We start from the raw sequence: 18,980 nt of genomic DNA, 5'->3' as shown, positions 1-18,980 counted from the left end.
CCAGGAGAAGCGCGCGCGCGCACACACACACACCACCCCCCACCAAGGAGAAACTGGTGGAAAGAATTCAGGAGGGTTACCCTGCTGCACCCCTCTCTCTCCCCTTGAAGCTAAAATGTTTCTAGGTGAGAACAAAAGGAAGAGGACGCGGGAGGGCCGCACGGCCACCTCTTCCCCGCCCCACTACCGCCGCCACAAATTTAGGCGAGTAACGTGCTCCCCCACCTGCAGCATGACATCCCGCTCCCCAGCCACACTTTCCCCTACATAACAGTAAGGCCCCAGCAGGCCGCTCTGCCCAGCCCACACCTACCCTGGTGACGCTAAGAGCCATAGTAGAGAGGATTAATAGGAACAGAGCAGAACCCAGCCTAGCCACCGTGGGTTTAAATCTCGCACCCGCTGCCGCTCATTGACCGCCCGCTGCCTCCCTATTGGCTGCCGACGGACCCTCCCCAATGCGTTACCGTGGCGACCGGGGCTGGAATGCTCTGGGCATTCGAAAAGGAGGCGGGGCTCCGACTGCAACCGTCTGCCGTTCCCGCTCCGCGCGGCGGGGTGGTGACTCAGCTCGTGCACGGCCCTGAAGCAATTTCGGGCTCTTCCCCCGGGAATCCCGGCTTCAACGAGAGCGCGCGGCCTATCCGCTCAGGATATCCCCACTGCCTCAGGAGAGGGTTGGGGAGCTGCGCCCGCGGAGCGACAGGGAGAGCCGGGCTGGTGCGGGGGACTTGTAGACACGACGGCTGACCTTTTTTTCTGAAGAAATAAGGTGAAAAGCATGTTTCACGGCGAAGTCCCATTTTACAATTCACTCGGCTGACTTTGATCATCTGCATAATACAGGGCTGCCGTGAATAGATGAAGCCTAGCTCGACGTCTTCAGATAAGAGAAATGCCCAGGAAACTTCTTTTTAAAGCATGTTCTCAAGCTGCCTATGTAAAATCAGCTCCTGTACAACCAGCTCGAGATGAAAGCTAGAACTCTGTACTGGCTTTTTTTTTTTTTTTTAATACACTTTTCTATCTTCATCCTAAATAAAAGATTAACCAGAAAAGTCAAGATGCACTACATAAAATTAAAACAATATTGAAAAATAAATTTTTTTCCTCCTTATATATACATATATTGCTTGCTGCCAAATGTACAATACATAGCTGCAGTTTGTATTAAATCAGTTTCATCTTTGAAAATGTTTTGTTGCAACTGTCTGCATACAAATCAAATGACTAGACTAAAAACTCCCTCACCATAGTATTTATTAAAATATAAATCAGTCGGTCTATACTTGTGAGTTGAAAACCTGCCCTTTACAGCACAGTTCTAATAGATCTTGCTGGGGAGCCTGAACCCTTCCTTAGGTGATTGTTGTCAGATAAGGGCTCTTGTTAAACTAATTTAAGATAGGCAATGTTAATTGCCATCGTCTTCCTGCCAGCGGTAACCAGGAAAAACACTGTGCATGTATGTTGGGTAAAACACAAAAAGCTGTGAAATGCTTGTTAAGATGCGGGCTTGCATTTGCCTGTTAAGTATCCAGGTACTAGCTGATCCTCATTGCCATGGCTCACTCGATCATCTAACATGTTCCCAAACACCTTAATTTGTTTTGGGTCCTGTTGCTAGCTGCTGAAGTGGGAAATCAGCAATTGCTCCAAGTTGTGAGAAGCATGAAGGCTTTTCAATTATAAGCTAACTTGATTTAAAAAGAAAGAATCACCCTCCTTTTCATCTACCTTATCAAGATTGGGCTAATGCTTGGTTTGGTAACATGCTGTCAGCTCCAGTACAATCATCCCAAATATGAGTGGCACATGTAAATATTAACCAGAGCTTTTTGTTTGAAAATGGTTTTCTGTCCTGGTTTCAGCTGAGATAGAGTTAATTTTCTTCATAGTAACTAGTAAGGGGCTATGTTTTGGATTTGTGCTGAAAACTGTGTTGATAATATAGAGATGTTTTTGTTATTGTTGAGCAGTGCTTACACAGAGTCAAGGCCTTTTCTGCTTCTCACATCACTCCACCAGCGAGTAGGTTGGGGTGCACAAGAAGTTGGCAGGGGGGACAGCCAGGACAGCTGACCCAAACTGACCAAAGGGATATTCCATACCATATGACATCATCCTCAGCATATAAGGGGCTTGGGGAAGAGGAAGGAAGGAGGAGGTGTTCAGAGTGATGGTGTTTGTCTTCCCAAGTAACTGTTATGTGTGATGGAGCCCTGCTTTCCTGGAGATGGCTGAACACCTGCCTGCTGATGGGAAGTAGCGAATGAATTCCTTGTCTTGCTTTGCTTGTGTGCGCGGCTTTTGCTTTCCCTATTAAACTGTCTTTATCTCAACCCATGAGTTTTCTCACTTCTACCCTTCTGATTCTCTCCCCCATCCTGACGGGGGAGGAGTGAGTGAGCGGCTGTGTGGTGATTAGCTGCTGGTTGGGGCGAAACCACATTTTCAAAACCAAAAGATCACTCTGCTTATAGGCCAAGTATAATTGTAGCACTGTTATTCAACTGACCTGAGCCTTCTGGAGGAAGCAAGGTGAGAAAACCACTTCAAAAGGCATAAATCAGAAGAAATCAGGATCAAGCTTTTAGAATTCTGCTGCTTCTGCAGTGTTATCCTGAGAAATGAGGGACTTTTTGATTTGCGTAGTCAATCTTCATCACTGTGTGTAAAAGCAATGCAACTTTAGAAACTTTCTGATCAGTTTTTCAAGTCAGTCCTGCACTGCAGATACTATTTTAACACAGCACTAGGGGAAGAGAATGGAATGCAAATTTTTTTAACAGTTAAAAAAGAAACTATAGAGTTTGTATAAACAGTCCGATCACAAGAGAAGCAGAATTGCTCAAAGACATTTCAAACTGGATTGCTGGTGAATCTGATCTGATAAGGTAGTTCCTATATCACTCTATCCTCAAATTCCACTTACGTTAATTCAGGTCATTATTATGATACTCAGGTACTGATGCTAAATACCAGAACAAGAAAACAACATGACAAAATAGGACTGCCATGATACATGGAATGATGAAAGATGTACTCATTTTTGCGAACCACTGAATTGATTGCTGAATTTCAAGGAAAATATCTAAGGGCTTCAGACAAAAAGAAAAGGGGGCACAGGAAGACTGTAACAGATGTAAGGATAACTACCTCTGAAGACACTGTTAACAGTTTTTCCCTAAAGACAGAGATTTTTCTTTGCAGTATTAAGACCTCAACATGCATAATTCTTTCTTAAATACACTTTTTCTCTTTTCAGTCAAGACGTCTCAATTTATAGTTTATTTCAATAACTTGCCAAGTCCCAGACTACTTGCAGTGTATAGCATTCTAAACCTGGACTGCTTCCTTGGGTAATTGTCCTGGTTCTGGCTAGGATAGAGTTAATTTTCACAAGGAGCCAGGACAGGTGAGCCAAGCTGGCCAGGGGGCTATTCCATACCATGTGACATCATGCTCACCATAAAAGGGGGCTAGTCGGGGAGGGATGGGTTTGATGTGGCTCTGAGTGTGGGCTGAGTGTCTGGTAGGTCTGTCATTGGATTGGTAAATTGCTTTCTGTTATCACCCATTGTGAATATTCTGTTATCAGTACTGTTGTTGTTGTTTCCCTCTCCCTTGCTGTCCCAGTAAACTGCCCTTATCCCAGTGAGTGAGCGGCCGCGTGGTGCTCAGCTGCCGGCTGGGGCTAAACCATGTCAGTCCTTTCTGGCACCCAACGTGGGGCACAAAAGGTTGAGATAACGACAGTTCTGACATGAGTGTGTTAAAACAAAGTTGTTATAAGCATTTATAATGTCATTTAAGCAGTTGCTGGTCACAATGATATTTTGTTTGGTCACATGGCTGTGGTATGTAAACCTGTGTTTACCCTATGTAATCCTTCCCATGCTGCTTATCACCTCTGGGAGAGGGGTCAGGATTCTCATTTTGTTGTATTGCGTGATATTGACTTATGATAACATTGATGGTCATGAGCCTAAGCTGGTACTCGTATGTAGCATTTCTGTCATGCTTGTACCTTGGACAACATCTCTCAGAATTGATTAATAATTGCACCCAATCTATGGGAAAGACAAGGGGGGATACTTTCTCCCACTCTTTCACCTCCCCTTTTCCCTTCAGGCTGGTTACAACAGCTTTTGAGAATTTTGAATACCCTTGGAATGTTCAGGCCAGCATGTTCCTATTGCTAGGTCTCCTGAATGTGTTTCAAGTCCTGTTCAGGGTTAGCAAAAATTGTTTTAAGAATACCACCCAGGGATCTTCCCCGAGGCTGAATAGTCAGGGCTGGCATGGCATGTGGGAGAGTATGGGCAGGTATCTAGAGACCTTCTCACCCCCAATGGTTTGGAGCTTCACTCCCGAACAACTGCAAGACCCTGATAAAGTGGCAGAATATTTGAAAGGAAAAAGCTGTGGCTATTCCAAGGAGGCACAACTTATTGCGCTGTGCTGGGCCCTGGCCACGATCCACCAAACACTGCTTGATAGTAGACAGCACCATCAGGAGGAAGAGAGGGAGAACAGACCCACTGGCACTGCGGCTACTCAAACCCCCGCAACAGGCACTGCGGCTACTCAAACCCCTGCAACAGGCACTGTAGCCGAGCCAAAAGACCAACCCATACCGGTACCAGTCGCCCCTATACACAAAAAGAAATACACAAGGAAATCGGTTTGCTTAGTGAGGGATGATGATGAACCAGGACCGTCACGAGAACAGGAAGAAGAGCCAGAACCAGAGGTAATCACCTGATCCCTGTCCCTGAGTGAGCTGAGAGATATGAGAAAAAATTTCAGCCGCCTTCCAGAGGAGCACTTCATTACCTGGCTGCTCCGATGCTGGGATAATGGGGCCAGTAGTCTGGAACTGGAGGGCAGGGAGGCCAAACAGCAGCTGGGATCCCTGTCTAGGGAAGGGGGCATTGACAAGGCGATTGGGAAGAAGGCACAGGCCCTCAGCCTCTGGAGGTGACTCCTGTCAAGCGTGAGGGAAAGGTACCCCTTCAGTGAAGACGTTGTATGTCATCCAGGCAGGTGGACCACCATGGAGCAAGGTATCCAGTACCTGAGGGAATTAGCTGTGCAGGAGATGGTTCATTATGACCCAGACAATGTGCAGTTACCCACAGATCCTGATGAAGTTAAATGTACCCGACCCATGTGGTGAAAATGTGTACGAAGTGCACCATCATTGTACGCCAACTCACTGGCAGTAATGGACTGGAAAAGTGAAGAGGCACCAACAGTGGGTGAAGTGGCTGGCCAACTCCGGCAATATGAAGAGTCTCTCTTCCTCCCTCGTCTCGGCTGTGGAGAAACTGTCCCAGGAGGTCCGACAACTCAAAGAAGATATTTCCTACTCCCCACCTGTACAGACCAGTATTTCAGCTGTTAGGAGTAAGCGTTCCTCTGCTCCGGAGAGGGGATATAGAGCGTACACACCACGAGGTATCCTGTGGTTTTATCTGTGCGACCACGGAGAAGACATGAGGAAATGGGATGGGAAGCCTACCTCAACCCTACGGGCATGAGTACGTGAGCTGCAAGGCAAGCCAGTCATAAAAAGGGATTCTTCCAGGAAAAATGCTGCTCCAGTTTCCAGTGGCCAGCCCCCCAGATTGAGTGAAAGGCCCGACTGCACTTATGATCCTTTTGAAGGGACTTCTAAGTCCTTTTTTCAAGAAGGGAGTAGCGAATATGACGAGCAGGATTAGAGGGGCCCTGCCTCCAGCCAGGTGGAGGAAAGGGACAACAGGGTTTATTGGACTGTGTGGATCTGATGGCCTGGCACGTCACATCCACAGGAGTACAAGGCCCTAGTGGACACCAGTGCACAGTGTACTTTAACGCCATCCAGCTCTGAAGGGGTGGAACCGATATCTATTTCCGGTGTGACGGGGGGATCCCAACAGTTGACTCTGCTGGAGGCTGAAGTGAGTCTAACTGGGAATGACTGGGAAAAGCACCCCATTGTGTCTGGCCCAGAGGCTCCATGCATCCTGGGCATAGACCCCCAAAGGGTACCGGTGGGCTTTTGGTATAGCTGCCTTGGAGACGGAGGAAATTGAACCGTTGTCTACTCTGCCTGGTCTCTTGGAGGACCTTTCTGTTGTGGGGTTGCAGAGGGTCGAAGAACAGGTGCCAATTGGTACCACAACAGTGCACCGGCAGCAGTACTGCACCAATCGAGACTCCCTGAATCCCATCCACAAGCTAATCCGTCAACTGGAGGGTCAGGGAGTGATCAGCAGAACCCGCTCACCCTTTAACAGTCCCATATGGCCAGTGCGGAAGTCCAATGGAGAGTGGAGGCTGACGGTAGACTATCGTGAAGTCACACCGCCCATGAGTGCTGCTGTGCCAGACATGCTGGAACTTCAATATGAACTGGAGTCAAAGGCAGCCAAATGGTATGCCACAATTAATATTGCTAATGCGTTTTTCTCGATCCCTTTGGCAGCAGAGTGCAGGCCATAGTTTGCCTTCACTTGGAGGGGCGTCCAGTACACCTGTAACTGACTGCCCCAGGGGTGGAAACACAGCCCCACCATTTGCCATGGACTGATCCAGATTGCACTGGAAAAGGGTGAAGCCCCAGAGCACCTGCAATACATTGATGACATCATTGTATGGGGCAACTCAGCAGAAGAAGGTCTTCAGAAAGGGAAGAAAATAATCCAAATCCTGCTGCAGGCTGGCTTCGCCATAAAACAAAGTAAGGTGAAGGGGCCTGCGCAGGAGATCCGGTTTTTAGGAATAAGATGGCAAGATTTGCCTCTGTCTTCACGGGCAAATGCTTGAGCCACACCGCCCAGGTCACAGAAGGCAGGGACTGGGAGAATGCAGAACCGCCCACCGTAGGAGAAGATCAGGTTCGAGAATATCTAAGGAACCTGAAGGTGCATAAGTCCATGGGACCTGATGAGTTGCATCCACAGGTCCCGAGGGAACTGGCAGATGAAGTTACTAAGCCACTCTCATTCATATTTGAGAAGTCCTGGCAGTCTGGCGAAGTTCCCGCCAATTGGAAGAGGGGGAACATAACCCCCATTTTTAAGAAGGGAAAAATGGAAGACCCAGGGAACTACAGGCCGGTCAGTCTCACCTCCGTGCCTGGCAAGATTACAGAGCAGACCCTCCTGGAGACTATGCTCAGGCACATGGAGAATAAGGAGGTGATTGGTGACAGCCACCATGGCTTCACTAAGGGCAAATCATGCCTGACAAATTTGGTGGCCTTCTATGATGGGGTTACAGCGTTGGTGGACAAGGGAAGGGCAAATGACATCATCTACCAGGGCTTGTGCAAGGCATTTGACACTGTCCCGCATGACATCCTTGTCTCTAAACTGGAGAGACATGGATTCGATGGATGGACCACTCGGCGGATAAAATGAATTGGCTGGATGGTCGCACTCAAAGAGTTGTGGTCAACGGCTCAATGTCCAAGTGGAGAACAGTGACGAGTGGCGTTCCTCAGGGGTCGGTACTGGGACCGGCACTGTTCAGCATCTTTGTCGGCGACATGGACAGTGGGCTCGAGTGCACCCTCAGCAAGTTTGCCCACAACACCAAGCTGTGTGGTGTGGTCGACACGCTGGAGGGAAGGGATGCCATCCAGAGGGACCTTGACAGGCTGGAGAGGTGGGCCCATGTGAACCGCATGAAGTTCAACAAGGCCAAGTGCAAGGTCCTGCACGTGGGTCTGCGCAATCCCACGCACAACTGCAGGCTGAGCAGAGAATGGATTGAGAGCAGCCCTGAGGAGAAGGACTTGGGGGTATTGATTGATGAGAAGCTCAACATGAGCCGGCAGTGGGCGCTTGCAGCCCACAAAGCCAACCATGTCCTGGGCTGCATCAAAAACAGCATGACCAGCAGGTCGAGGGAGGTGATCCTGCCCCTCTACTCTGCTCTGGTGAGACCCCCCCTACCTGGAGTACTGTGTCCAGCTCTGGGGGCCCCAGTACAGGAGAGACATGGAGCTGCTGGGGCACGTCCAGAGGAGGGCCACGAAGCTGATCAGAGGGCTGGAGCACCTCTCCTATGAGGACAGGCTGAGAGAGTTGGGATTGTTCAGCCTGGAGAAAAGAAGGCTCTGGGGAGATCTAATTGCAGCCTTCCAGTACCTGAAGGGGGCCTACAGGAAAGCTGGGGAGGGACTGTTTATCAGGGAGTGTAGTGACAGGACAAGGGGTAATGGGCTTAAGCTGAAGGAGGGTCGATTTAGATTAGATGTTAGAAAGAAATTCTTTACTGTGAGGGTGGTGAGGCACCGGAACAGGTTGCCCAGAGAGGTTGTGGAGGCCCCATCCCTGGAAGTGTTTAAGACCAGGTTGGATGAGGCTTTGGGCAACGTGGTCTAGTGGAGGGTGTCCCTGCCCATGGCATGGGGGTTGGAACTAGATGATCTTTGAGGTCCCTTCCAACCCAAACCATTCTATGATTCTATGAAGATGGGCTTTGTGAGATCCCAATGGATGTGATCAACAAAATAGCAGCCATGTCTCCACCAACCAACAAAAAGGAAATACAGGCTTTCTTAGGTATTGTGGGTTTCTGGAGAATGCATATCCCAAATTACAGTCTCTTTGCAAGCCCCATCTATCATGTAACCCAGAAGAAGAACGATTTCAAATGGGGCCCTGAGCAATGACAAGCCTTTAAACAAATTAAACAAGAAATAGTTCATGCTGTAGCCCTTGGGCCCGTGCAGGGAGGACCAGATGTAAAAAATGTGCTCTACACTGCAGCTGGGGAGAATGGCCCTACCTGGAGTCTCTGGCAGAAAGCGCCACGGGAGACTCGAGCCTGAACCCTGGGGTTTTGGAGTCAGGGATACAGAGGATCCAAGGCTCACCAGACTCCGAGTGAAAATGAGGTATTGGCAGTGTATGAAGAGATTCGAGCTGCTTCAGAGGTGATTGGCACTGAAGCACAGCTCCTCCTGGCACGCAATTACCGGTGCTGGGCTGGATGTTCAAAGAGAGGACCCCCTCTACACACCATGCAACTGATGCTACATGGAGTAAGGGGGTTGCACTGATCACACAGCAGGCTCGAATAGAAATCCCCAATCGCCCAGGAATTCTGGAAGTGATCACAGACTGGCCAGAAGGCAAAGATTTCAGAATGTCACCAGAGAAGGAGGTGATACTTGCTGAAGAGGCCCCACTGTATAATAAACTGCCAGAGAATGAGAAGCCATATGCCCTGTTCACTGATGTGTCCTGTCACATTGTGGGAAAACATCGAAGGTGGAAGGCTGCTGTATGGAGTCCTACACGGCGAGTTGCAGAAGCTGATGAAGGAGAAGGTGAATGGAGCCAGTTTGCAGAGGTGAAAGCCATCCAGCTGGCTTCAGATATTGCTGAAAAAGTGGCTGATGCTCTACCTCTGTACTGACTCCATGGATGGTGGCCAATGCCCTGTGGGGGTGGTTGCAGCAATGGAAGCGGAGCAACTGGCAATGCAGAGGCAAACCCATCTGGGCTGCCTCATTGTGGCAAGATATTGCTGCCCGGCTAGAGAAGCTAGGAAGTTGCTGGGCACGAGTTGCTGAAGTCAGTTCTAGTTCCATCATCGTGGCACTTTGCTCAGTTTCATCAAAGTCCATCCTTCATTAATTTGGGTGATTCTTACAGTAATATCATTGATACAGCATATATCAATTGTAGCAATGATGACATACAATGGCAGGGTTATTTAGCAATTAACATCATACAATTTAATTTATTGGGAATTCTCACCCAAAATCAGATCCCCTTGAGGTACACATTGGTCTTCCCCATCCTCTCTCATCACCCACCAAGTGCGCCTAGGTCCTTGAGCAAAAGCAATCCCACAGATGGGTTTGCCTTTGCCCAAGGCAGGAGTAACCCAGACTGTCTTCCTTAACGTATTTTTTCATGCACACTATGGGAACGTTATCCCCTTCTACAGTGTGTGGAAGTTTTGATCGGGCAGGGCCAGCTCGATTGGCAGATCCCCTAGTGTTAACTAACCAGGTGGCCTTGGCTAAATGTGTGTATCAATGTTTGAAGGTCCCACCACACATTGCTCTCAGTGTAGTCTTTAGCAGTCGATTGTATCGTGCAATTTTCCCAGAGGCTGGTGCATGGTAGGGGATGTGATACATCCACTCAATGCCGTGCTCTTTGGCCCAGGTGTCTATGAGGTTGTTCTGGAAATGAGTCCTGTTGTCTGACTCAATTCTCTCTGGGGCGCCATGTTGCCACAGGACTTGCTTTTCAAGGCCCAGGATAGTGTTCCTGGTGGAATGGGGTACAGGATATGTTTCCAGCCATCTGGTGGTTGCTTCCACCATTGTAAGTACATGGTGCTTGCCTTGGCGGGTTTGTGGGAGTGTGATGCAGTCAATCTGCCCGGCCTCCCCATATTTATATTTCAGCCATCGTCCTCCATGCCACAGAGGCTTTAACCACTTGTCTGGCTTGATTGCAGCGCATGTTTCACATTCATGGATAATCTGTGAGATAGCGTCCATGGTCAAGTCCACCCCTCGATCACGGGCCGATCTGTATGTTGCTTCTCTTCCTTGATGGCCTGAGGTGTCATGGGCCCACCGAGCTATAAATAATTCACCTTTACATTGCCAGTCCAGATCCACCTGAGCCACTTGAATCTTAGCAGCCTGATCCACCTGCTGGTTGTTTTGATGTTCCTCAGTGGCCCGACTCTTGGGTACGTGGGCATCTACGTGATGTACTTTTACAACCAACTTCTCTAGCCGGGCAGCAATATCTTGCCATAATTCCACATCGCAGATGGGTTTGCCTCTGTGCTGCCAGTTCCTCTGCTTCCATTGCTGTAACGACCCCCACAGGGCATTTGCCACCATCCATGAATCAGTATAGAGGTAGAGCACTAGCCATTTTCTTTGGTCAGCAATGTCTAAAGCCAGCTGGATGGCTTTCACCTCTGCAAACGGGCTTGATTCACCTTCTCTTTCAGCAAATTCTGTGACTTGTCATGTAGGACTCCATACAGCAGCCTTCCACCTCTGATGCTTTCCTGCAATTCAACAGGACTCATCAGTGAACAGGGCATATTGCTTCTCATCTTCTGGTAGATTATTATATGGTGGGGACTCTTCAGCACGTGTCACCTCCTCCTCTGGTGATATTCCGAAATATTTTCCTTCTGGCCAGACCATAATCACTTCCAGAATTCCTGGGCAACTGGGGTTTCCTATTCGATCCCATTGTGTGATCAGTGCGACCCATTTCCTCCACGTAGCATCAGTTGCATGATGTGTAGAGGGCACCCTCCATCTGAACATCCAGCCCAGCACTGGCAGCTGAGGTGCCAGAAGGAGCTGTGCTTTAGCACAAACCATCTCTGAAGCAGCTCGAACCCCTTCATTTGCTGCCAATATCTCTTTTTCTCAGCTGGAGTCTAGCGGGCCTCGGATCCTCTGTATCACTGACTCCAAAACCCCAGGGGTCGACCTCAAGTCTCCCCTGGTGCTTTCTGCCAGAGACTCCAGGTAGGACCATTCTCCCCTGCTGCAGTGTAGAGCGCATTTTTTATATGTGGTCCTGCCTGGAATGGCCCAAGGGCTACTGCATAAACTGTTTCCTGTTTAATTTGTTCAAAGGCTTGTCGTTACTCAGGGCCCCATTTGAAATCATTCTTCTTCCAGGTTACGTGGTAGAGAGGGCTTACAATCAAACTATAATTTGGAATATGCATTCTCCAGAAACCCACAATACCTAGGAAAGCTTGTGTTTCCTTTTTGCTTCTCTGTGGAGACATAGCTGCTGTTTTGTTGACCACATCCATTGGAATCTGATGATGCTCATCTTGCCATTTTATCCCTAAAAACTGAATCTCTTGTGCAGGTCCCTTGACCTTACTTTTTTTTTATGGCAAAACCAGCTTTCAGAAGGATTTGTACTATTTTTTTCCCTTTCTCCCATACAATAATATTGTCAATGTATTGCAGGTGTTCTGGAGCTTCACCCTGTTCCAGTGCAGTCTGGATCAGTCCACGGCAAATGGTGGGGCTGTGTTTCCACCCCTGGGGCAGTCGATTCCAGGGGTACTGGTGTGGTTTTAGACCTAGCCGGCAGCTAAGCACCACAGAGCTGCTTGCTCACTCCCCGCCCTGTGGGATGAGGGAGAGAATCAAAAGAGTGAAAGTGAGAAAACTTGTGGGGTGAGATAAAAATAGTTTAATTGGACAAACAAAAAAAAAAAGGAAGATAATAATAATAACAACAACATATACAAAAGAAGTGATGAACAGCACAATTTCTCACCACCCAGAGTCAATGCTGCGCAAGACCCCAGCTGCCCAGCCTCTCAGCCCACCTCCTAGTTTTAACTGGAACATGACATCGTATGGTATGAAATATCTCTTTGGCCAGTTTGAGTCAGCTGCCCTGGCTGTGTCCCCTCCCAGCTTACTGGGTGCCCCCCACCTTCACGTTGGCAGGCCAGTATGAGAAGCTGAAAAGCCATAGAATCATAGTATCATAGAATGGTTTGGGTTGGAAGGGACCTCAAAGATCATCTAGTTCCAACCCCCATGCCATGGGCAGGGACACCCTCCACTAGACCACGTTGCCCAAAGCCTCATCCAACCTGGTCTTAAACACTTCCAGGGATGGGGCCTCCACAACCTCTCTGGGCAACCTGTTCCAGTGCCTCACCACCCTCACAGAAAAGAATTTCTTTCTAACATCTAATCTAAATCGACCCTCCTTCAGCTTAAGCCCATTACCCCTTGTCCTGTCACTACACTCCCTGATAAACAGTCCCTCTCCATCGTTCCTGTAGGCCCCCTTCAGGTACTGCTAAGCCACAATTAGATCTCCCCGGAGCCTTCTCCTCTCCAGGCTGAACAATCCCAACTCTCTCAGCCTGTCCTCATAGGAGAGGTGCTCCAGCCCTCTGATCATCTCTGTGGCCCTCCTCTGGACTCGCTCCAACAGCTCCATGTCCTTCTTATGTTGGGGTCCCCTGAACTGGACGCAGTACTCCAGGTGGGGTCTCACCAGGGCAGCATCACCTCCCTCGACCTGCTGGTCACACTTCTTTTGATGCAGCCCAGGACACGGTTGGCTTTCTGGGCTGCAAGCGCACACTGCCGGCTCATGTTGAGCTTCTCATTAATCAATACCCCCAAGTCCTTCTCCTCAGGGCTGCTCTCAATCCATTCTCTGCCCAGCCTGCAGTTGTGCTTGGGATTGTGCCGACCCACGTGCAGGACCTTGCACTTGGCCTTGTTGAACTTCATGCGGTTCGCACGGGCCCACCTCTCCAGCCTGTCAAGGTCCCTCTGGATGGCATCCCTTCCCTCCGGTGCGTCGACCACACCACACAGCTTGGTGTTGTGGGCAAACTTGCTGAGGGTGCACTCGATCCCATTGTCCATGTCGCCGACAAAGATGTTGAACAGTGCCGGTCCCAGTACCGACCCCTGAGGAAGGCCACTCATCACTGGTCTCCACTTGGACATTGAGCCGTTGACCACAAGTCTTTGGCTGCGACCATCCAGCCAATTCATTTTATCCGCCGAGTGGTCCATCCATCGAATCCATGTCTCTCCCATTTAGAGACAAGGATGTCGTGCGGGACAGTGTCAAATGCCTTGCACAAGCCCTGGTAGATGATGTCATTTGCCCTTCCCTTGTCCACCAACGCTGTGACCCCATCATAGAAGGCCACCAAATTTGTCAGGCATGATTTGCCCTTAGTGAAGCCATGGTGGCTGTCACCAATCACCTCCTTATTCTCCATGTGCCTGAGCATAGTCTCCAGGAGGGTCTGCTCTGTAATCTTGCCAGGCACGGAGGTGAGACTGACCGGCCTGTAGTTCCCTGGGTCTTCCATTTTTCCCTTCTTAAAAATGGGGGTTATGTTCCCCCTCTTCCAGTCAGTGGCAACTTCGCCAGACTGCCAGGACTTCTCAAATATGAATGAGAGTGGCTTAGTAACTTCATCTGCCAGTTCCCTCGGGACCTGTGGATGCAACTCATCAGGTCCCATGGACTTGTGCACCTTCAGGTTCCTTAGATATTCTCGAACCTGATCTTCTCCTACGGTGGGCAGTTCTGCATTCTCCCAGTCCCTGCCTTTGCCTTCTGTGACCCGGGCAGTGCGGCTCAAGCACTTGCCAGTGAAGGCTGAGGCAAAGAAGTCGTTGAGTACCTCAGCCTTCTCCATATCCTGGGTAACCAGGTCACCCGTTTCATTCCAGAGGGGACCCACATTTTCCCTCGTTCTCCTTTTATCACTGACATACCTATAGAAGCTTTTCTTGTTGTCCTTGACATCCCTGGCCAGTCTAATTTCTATCAGGGCTTTGGCTTTCCTAACCTGATCCCTGGCTGCTCGGACAGTTTCTCTGTATTCCTCCCAGGCTACCTGCCCTTGCTTCCACCTTCTGTAGGCTTCCTTTTTGTGTTTGACTTTGCCCAGGAGCTCCTTGTTCATCCATGGGGGCCTCTTGGTGGTTTTGCCTAACATCCTCTTTGTTGGGATGCATCGCTCCTGAGCTTGGAGGAGGTGACCCTTGAATCCTAGCCAGCTGTCTTGGCCCCCTCTTCCCTCCAGGGCTTTGTCCCATGGTAGTCTACCAAGCAGATCCCTGAAGAGGCCAAAGTCTGCTCTCATGAAGTCCAGGGTAGTGAGCTTGCTGCATGCCCTCCTCCCTGCCCTGAGGATCCTGAATTCCACCATTTCGTGGTCCCTGCAGCCCAGGCTGCCCTTGAGCTTGACATCCCCTACCAGGCCCTCCTTGTTGGTGAGAACAAGGTCCAGCATGGCCCCTCTCCTCGTGGGCTCCTCTATCACTTGGAGGAGGAAGTTGTCATCGACACATTCCAGGAACTTCCTGGATTGCTTGTGCTCAGCTGCGTTGTCCCTCCAGCAGATGTCAGGGTGGTTGAAGTCCCCCATGAGGACCAGGGCTTGTGAATGTGAGGCTGCTCCTATCTGCCTATAAAGGGCTTCATCTGCTCGGTCCCCCGGTCAGGTGGCCTGTAGCAGACCCCCACTATGATGTCCCCTGCCCCAGCCCTCCCTTTAATCCTGACCTGTAATCTCTCAGTCAGCTCCTTGTCCATCCCCAGGTGGAGTTCCATGCACTGCAGCTGGTCATTGACATAGAGGGCGACACCCCCTCCTCATCTCCCCTGCCTGTCCTTCCTAAAGAGCCTGTAGCCTTCCATCCCAACACTCCAGTCATAGGAGCTCTCCTACCATGTCTCTGTAATGCCAATAAGGTCATAGCCTTGCAGGCACACACACGTCTCCAGCTCCTCTTGTTTATTCCCCATGCTCCGTGCGTTCGCGTAGAGGCATTTCAGTTGTGCCCCCAATGAGGCTGACTTATTGGCTGGAGTGGCTGGAATTCTTCTGATGTATTCTCCCAGTGTTTCCCTGTTGGTTACTGTTACATCTGGAGCCCCTGGCTCATCTCCTCTAGGCTTTGAGCGTGCCACAGTGTGTCCAGCACGTCTCTGAGCAATAAGTCCTTGACTGCTTGGCAACAACTAAAAACGTTAGTGTGTTATCAACATTATTCTCATCCTAAATCCAAAAGACAGCACTATACCAGCTGCCAGAAAGAAAATTAACTCTCTCCCTGCCGAAACCAGGACAACCTGCTTGGCCTTTAACAGTCCCATATGGCCAGTGTGAAAGTCTAATGGAGAGTGGAGACTGACAGTAGACTATCGTGGGCTGAATGAAGTCATGCTGCTGCTGAGTGCTGCTGTGCCAGACATGCTGGAACTTCAATATGAACTGGAGTCAAAGGCAGCCAAGTGGTATGCTACAATTGTCATTACCAATGCTTTTTTCTCAATCCCTTTGGCAGCAGAATGCAGGCCACATTTTGCTTTCATGTGAAGGGGCATCCAGTACACCTGGAACCGACTGCCCCAGGGGTGGAAACACAGCCCTACCATTTGTCATGGACTTATCCAGACTGCACTGGAAAAGGGTGATGCCCCTGAACATCTACAATCATTGATGATATCATCATGTGGGGCAACAAGGCAGAAGAAGTGTTTGAGAAGGGGAAAAAGAGCAATTCAGATTCTTCTGAAAACTGGTTTTGCCATAAAGAAAAGGAAGGTCAAGGGACCTGCAAAGGAGATTCATCTCTTGGGAATAAAATGGCAGGATGGACTCCCTCATGCCAGGAGTTGGACTCGATGATCCTTATGGGTCCCTTCCAATTCAGGATATTCTATGATTCTATGATTCTAATATAAATACCTCATGCAGTTACTATACCACTTTCACATGGGCAGCCTAACATTTATCTGTGTGTGCAACCTCTCTCTTGGGCCAAACTAACGTTGTCTTCTCTGCCTGACATGGTGAGTACCACTGAAGGTCTGAATTAGTCAGCACCTTACCACAGGATGCTATCTTTGCCAAGAACAGGAAACAATAGTGGTAACCTTGTGCTATCTGCGGACACAGAGCAATGTACTGACCTCCATCCCACCTTGCAGAACTCAGATCCAGTGGATTGAAAACCAATAAATTAAAAACAGAACAGCAATCAAAGAGAAATGAGGAAGCTGGAGAAGTCCATGACCATTGACAGCTTTAACAAGACTTTTTCAATGAGCTGATAAGATGTAATTACCTCATCATCTGAATATTGCAGCAGTAAAATCAATGCTACTTAAGGAGTTGGACAATCAGTTAGGCACTCTGTAAGACAGGCTGAGAGAGTTGAGGTTGTTCAGCCTGGAAAAGGGAAGGCTCTGGGGAGACCTTATTGCAGCCTTCCAGTACCTGAAGGGGGCCTACAGGAAAGATGGGGAGGGACTGTTTACAAGGGCAAGTAGTGACAGGGCAAGGGGTAGTGGTTTTAAACTAAAATAAGCTAGATTTAGATTAGATAGAAGGAAAAAAATTCTTTACTGTGAGGGTGGTGAGACACCGGAACAGGTTGCCCAGAGAGGTTGTGGAGGCCCCATCCCTGGAAGTGTTTAAGGCCAGGTTGGATGGGGCTTTGGGCAACCTGGTCTAGTGGAGGGTGTCCCTGCCCATGGCAGTCCAACAGAACTAGATGATCTTTGAGGTCCATTCCAACTCAAACCATTCTATGATTCTATGATATTTGTGAAACTCAAGGCAATTCTGTGTAAAACATTGATTCATGTGGATATATCATTAAAGCACCACAATGCTAGTCCCCTAATGGGTATTGAGAAAATTAATTTATTTCAACTATGGAATTCTGATAAAATCAAACCTCTGAATCTTCCTCTTCAGCTGGATAAAGTTTTTTTCTAGGCCAGAGTTCTTCGGTGATGTCATCGGTGTTGGGCAAGAGGCATTCACACAAGATGCAGCACATACCTGCCTAACAGCGTATTAGGATATAGACCAACCCTCTAGATGGACTCGTACATTAACATCATAACATCATTTTCCAGTGGATAATGCTAGACAATGTGATTTTGGCTTTACCTCAATGTATCTGATTAGTAAATACACCTGTTGTTTTGGATTTGTGTGGCAAGGTTTTGGTAGCGGGGGAGGGGAGGCGGGCTACAGGGGTGGCTTGTGCGAGAAGCTGCCAGAAGCTTCCGCTGTGTCTGATAGAGCCAATGCCAGCTGGCTCCAAGATGGACCCGTTGCTGGCCAAAGCCAAGCCAATCAGCAACAGTGGTAGCACCTCTGTGACAACATTTAAGAAGGAAAAAAAACTAGCAGGAGTTTTTGCAGCCAGAGAGAGGAGTGAGAAGATGTGAGAAACTCTGCAGACACCAAGGTCAGTGAAGAAGGAGGGGGAGGAGGTGCTCCAGGCGCCAGAGCAGAGATCCCCCTGCAGCCCGTGGTGAAGACCACGGTGAAGCAGGCTGTCCCCCTGCAGCCCATGGAGGAAGGATGATGGGGAGCAGAGATTCCACCTGCAGCCCGTGGAGGACCCCACGCTGGAGCAGGTGGAGGCACCCGAAGGAGGCTGTGGCCCCGTGGGAAGCCCACGCTGGAGCAAGCTCCTGGCAGGACCTGTGACCCCGTGGGGAACCCATGCTGTAGCAGCCTGTTCCTGAAGGTCTGCATCCCATGGGAGAGAACCACCCTGGAGCAGCTTGTGAAGGACCGCAGCCCGTGGGAAGGACTCATGTTGGAGAAGTTTGTGAAGGACTGTTGTTGTCCCAAAAGTGGGATCGTTTACCGGGTGTGCAGCATGCCAATATACACACAGAGCAGAGGTATTTTACTTATTTCATGTCTGCACAGAGATGGGTGCTAGCTTTGTGGAATTATACATTAATTAGGTGTGTATCATAGAATCATAGAATGGTTTGGGTTGGAAGGGACCTCAAAGATCATCTAGTTCCAACCCCCCTGCCACGGGCAGGGACACCCTCCACTAGACCACGTTGCCCAAAGCCTCATCCAACCTGGTCTTAAACACTTCCAGGGATAGGGCCTCCACAACCTCTCTGGGCAACCTGTTCCAGTGCCTCACCACCCTCGCAGTAAAGAATTTCTTTCTAACATCTAATCTAAATTGACCCTCCTTCAGCTTAAAACCATTACCCCTTGTATATTGGTGTGCTGCACACCAGGTAAACGATCCCACTTTTGGGACAACAGTTTTTGGTGACCCAGATGGGACTGCGCTGACAGCCTTGCCCGGATAATCTTGCCGTACCCGACGAGAAGTGGACTGACTGGACTCCAGCACGCACCGACCTGTTGATCAGGGACTCCAGTGGCCCCTCTCTTGCAGTCGGGCGGTAAGCGACTGTCGTGGTTTTACCCCAGCCGGCAGCTGAGCACCATGGAGCCGCTCGTTCACTCCCTCCCCATCGGGATGGGGAAGAGAATTGGAAGAGTTAAAGTGAGAAAACTCGTGGGTTGAGATAAAGACAGTTTAATAGGTAAAGCAAAAGCCGCACGCACAAGCAAAGCAAAGCAAGGAATTCATTCACCACTTCCCATGGGCAGGCAGGTGT

Source organism: Balearica regulorum, chromosome W (assembly GCF_011004875.1).
Source record: "Balearica regulorum gibbericeps isolate bBalReg1 chromosome W, bBalReg1.pri, whole genome shotgun sequence".
Taxonomy (NCBI): Eukaryota; Metazoa; Chordata; class Aves; order Gruiformes; family Gruidae; genus Balearica; species Balearica regulorum.
The sequence above is the reverse complement of the archived record's forward strand: the minus strand, read 5'-3'. Positions refer to the sequence as shown.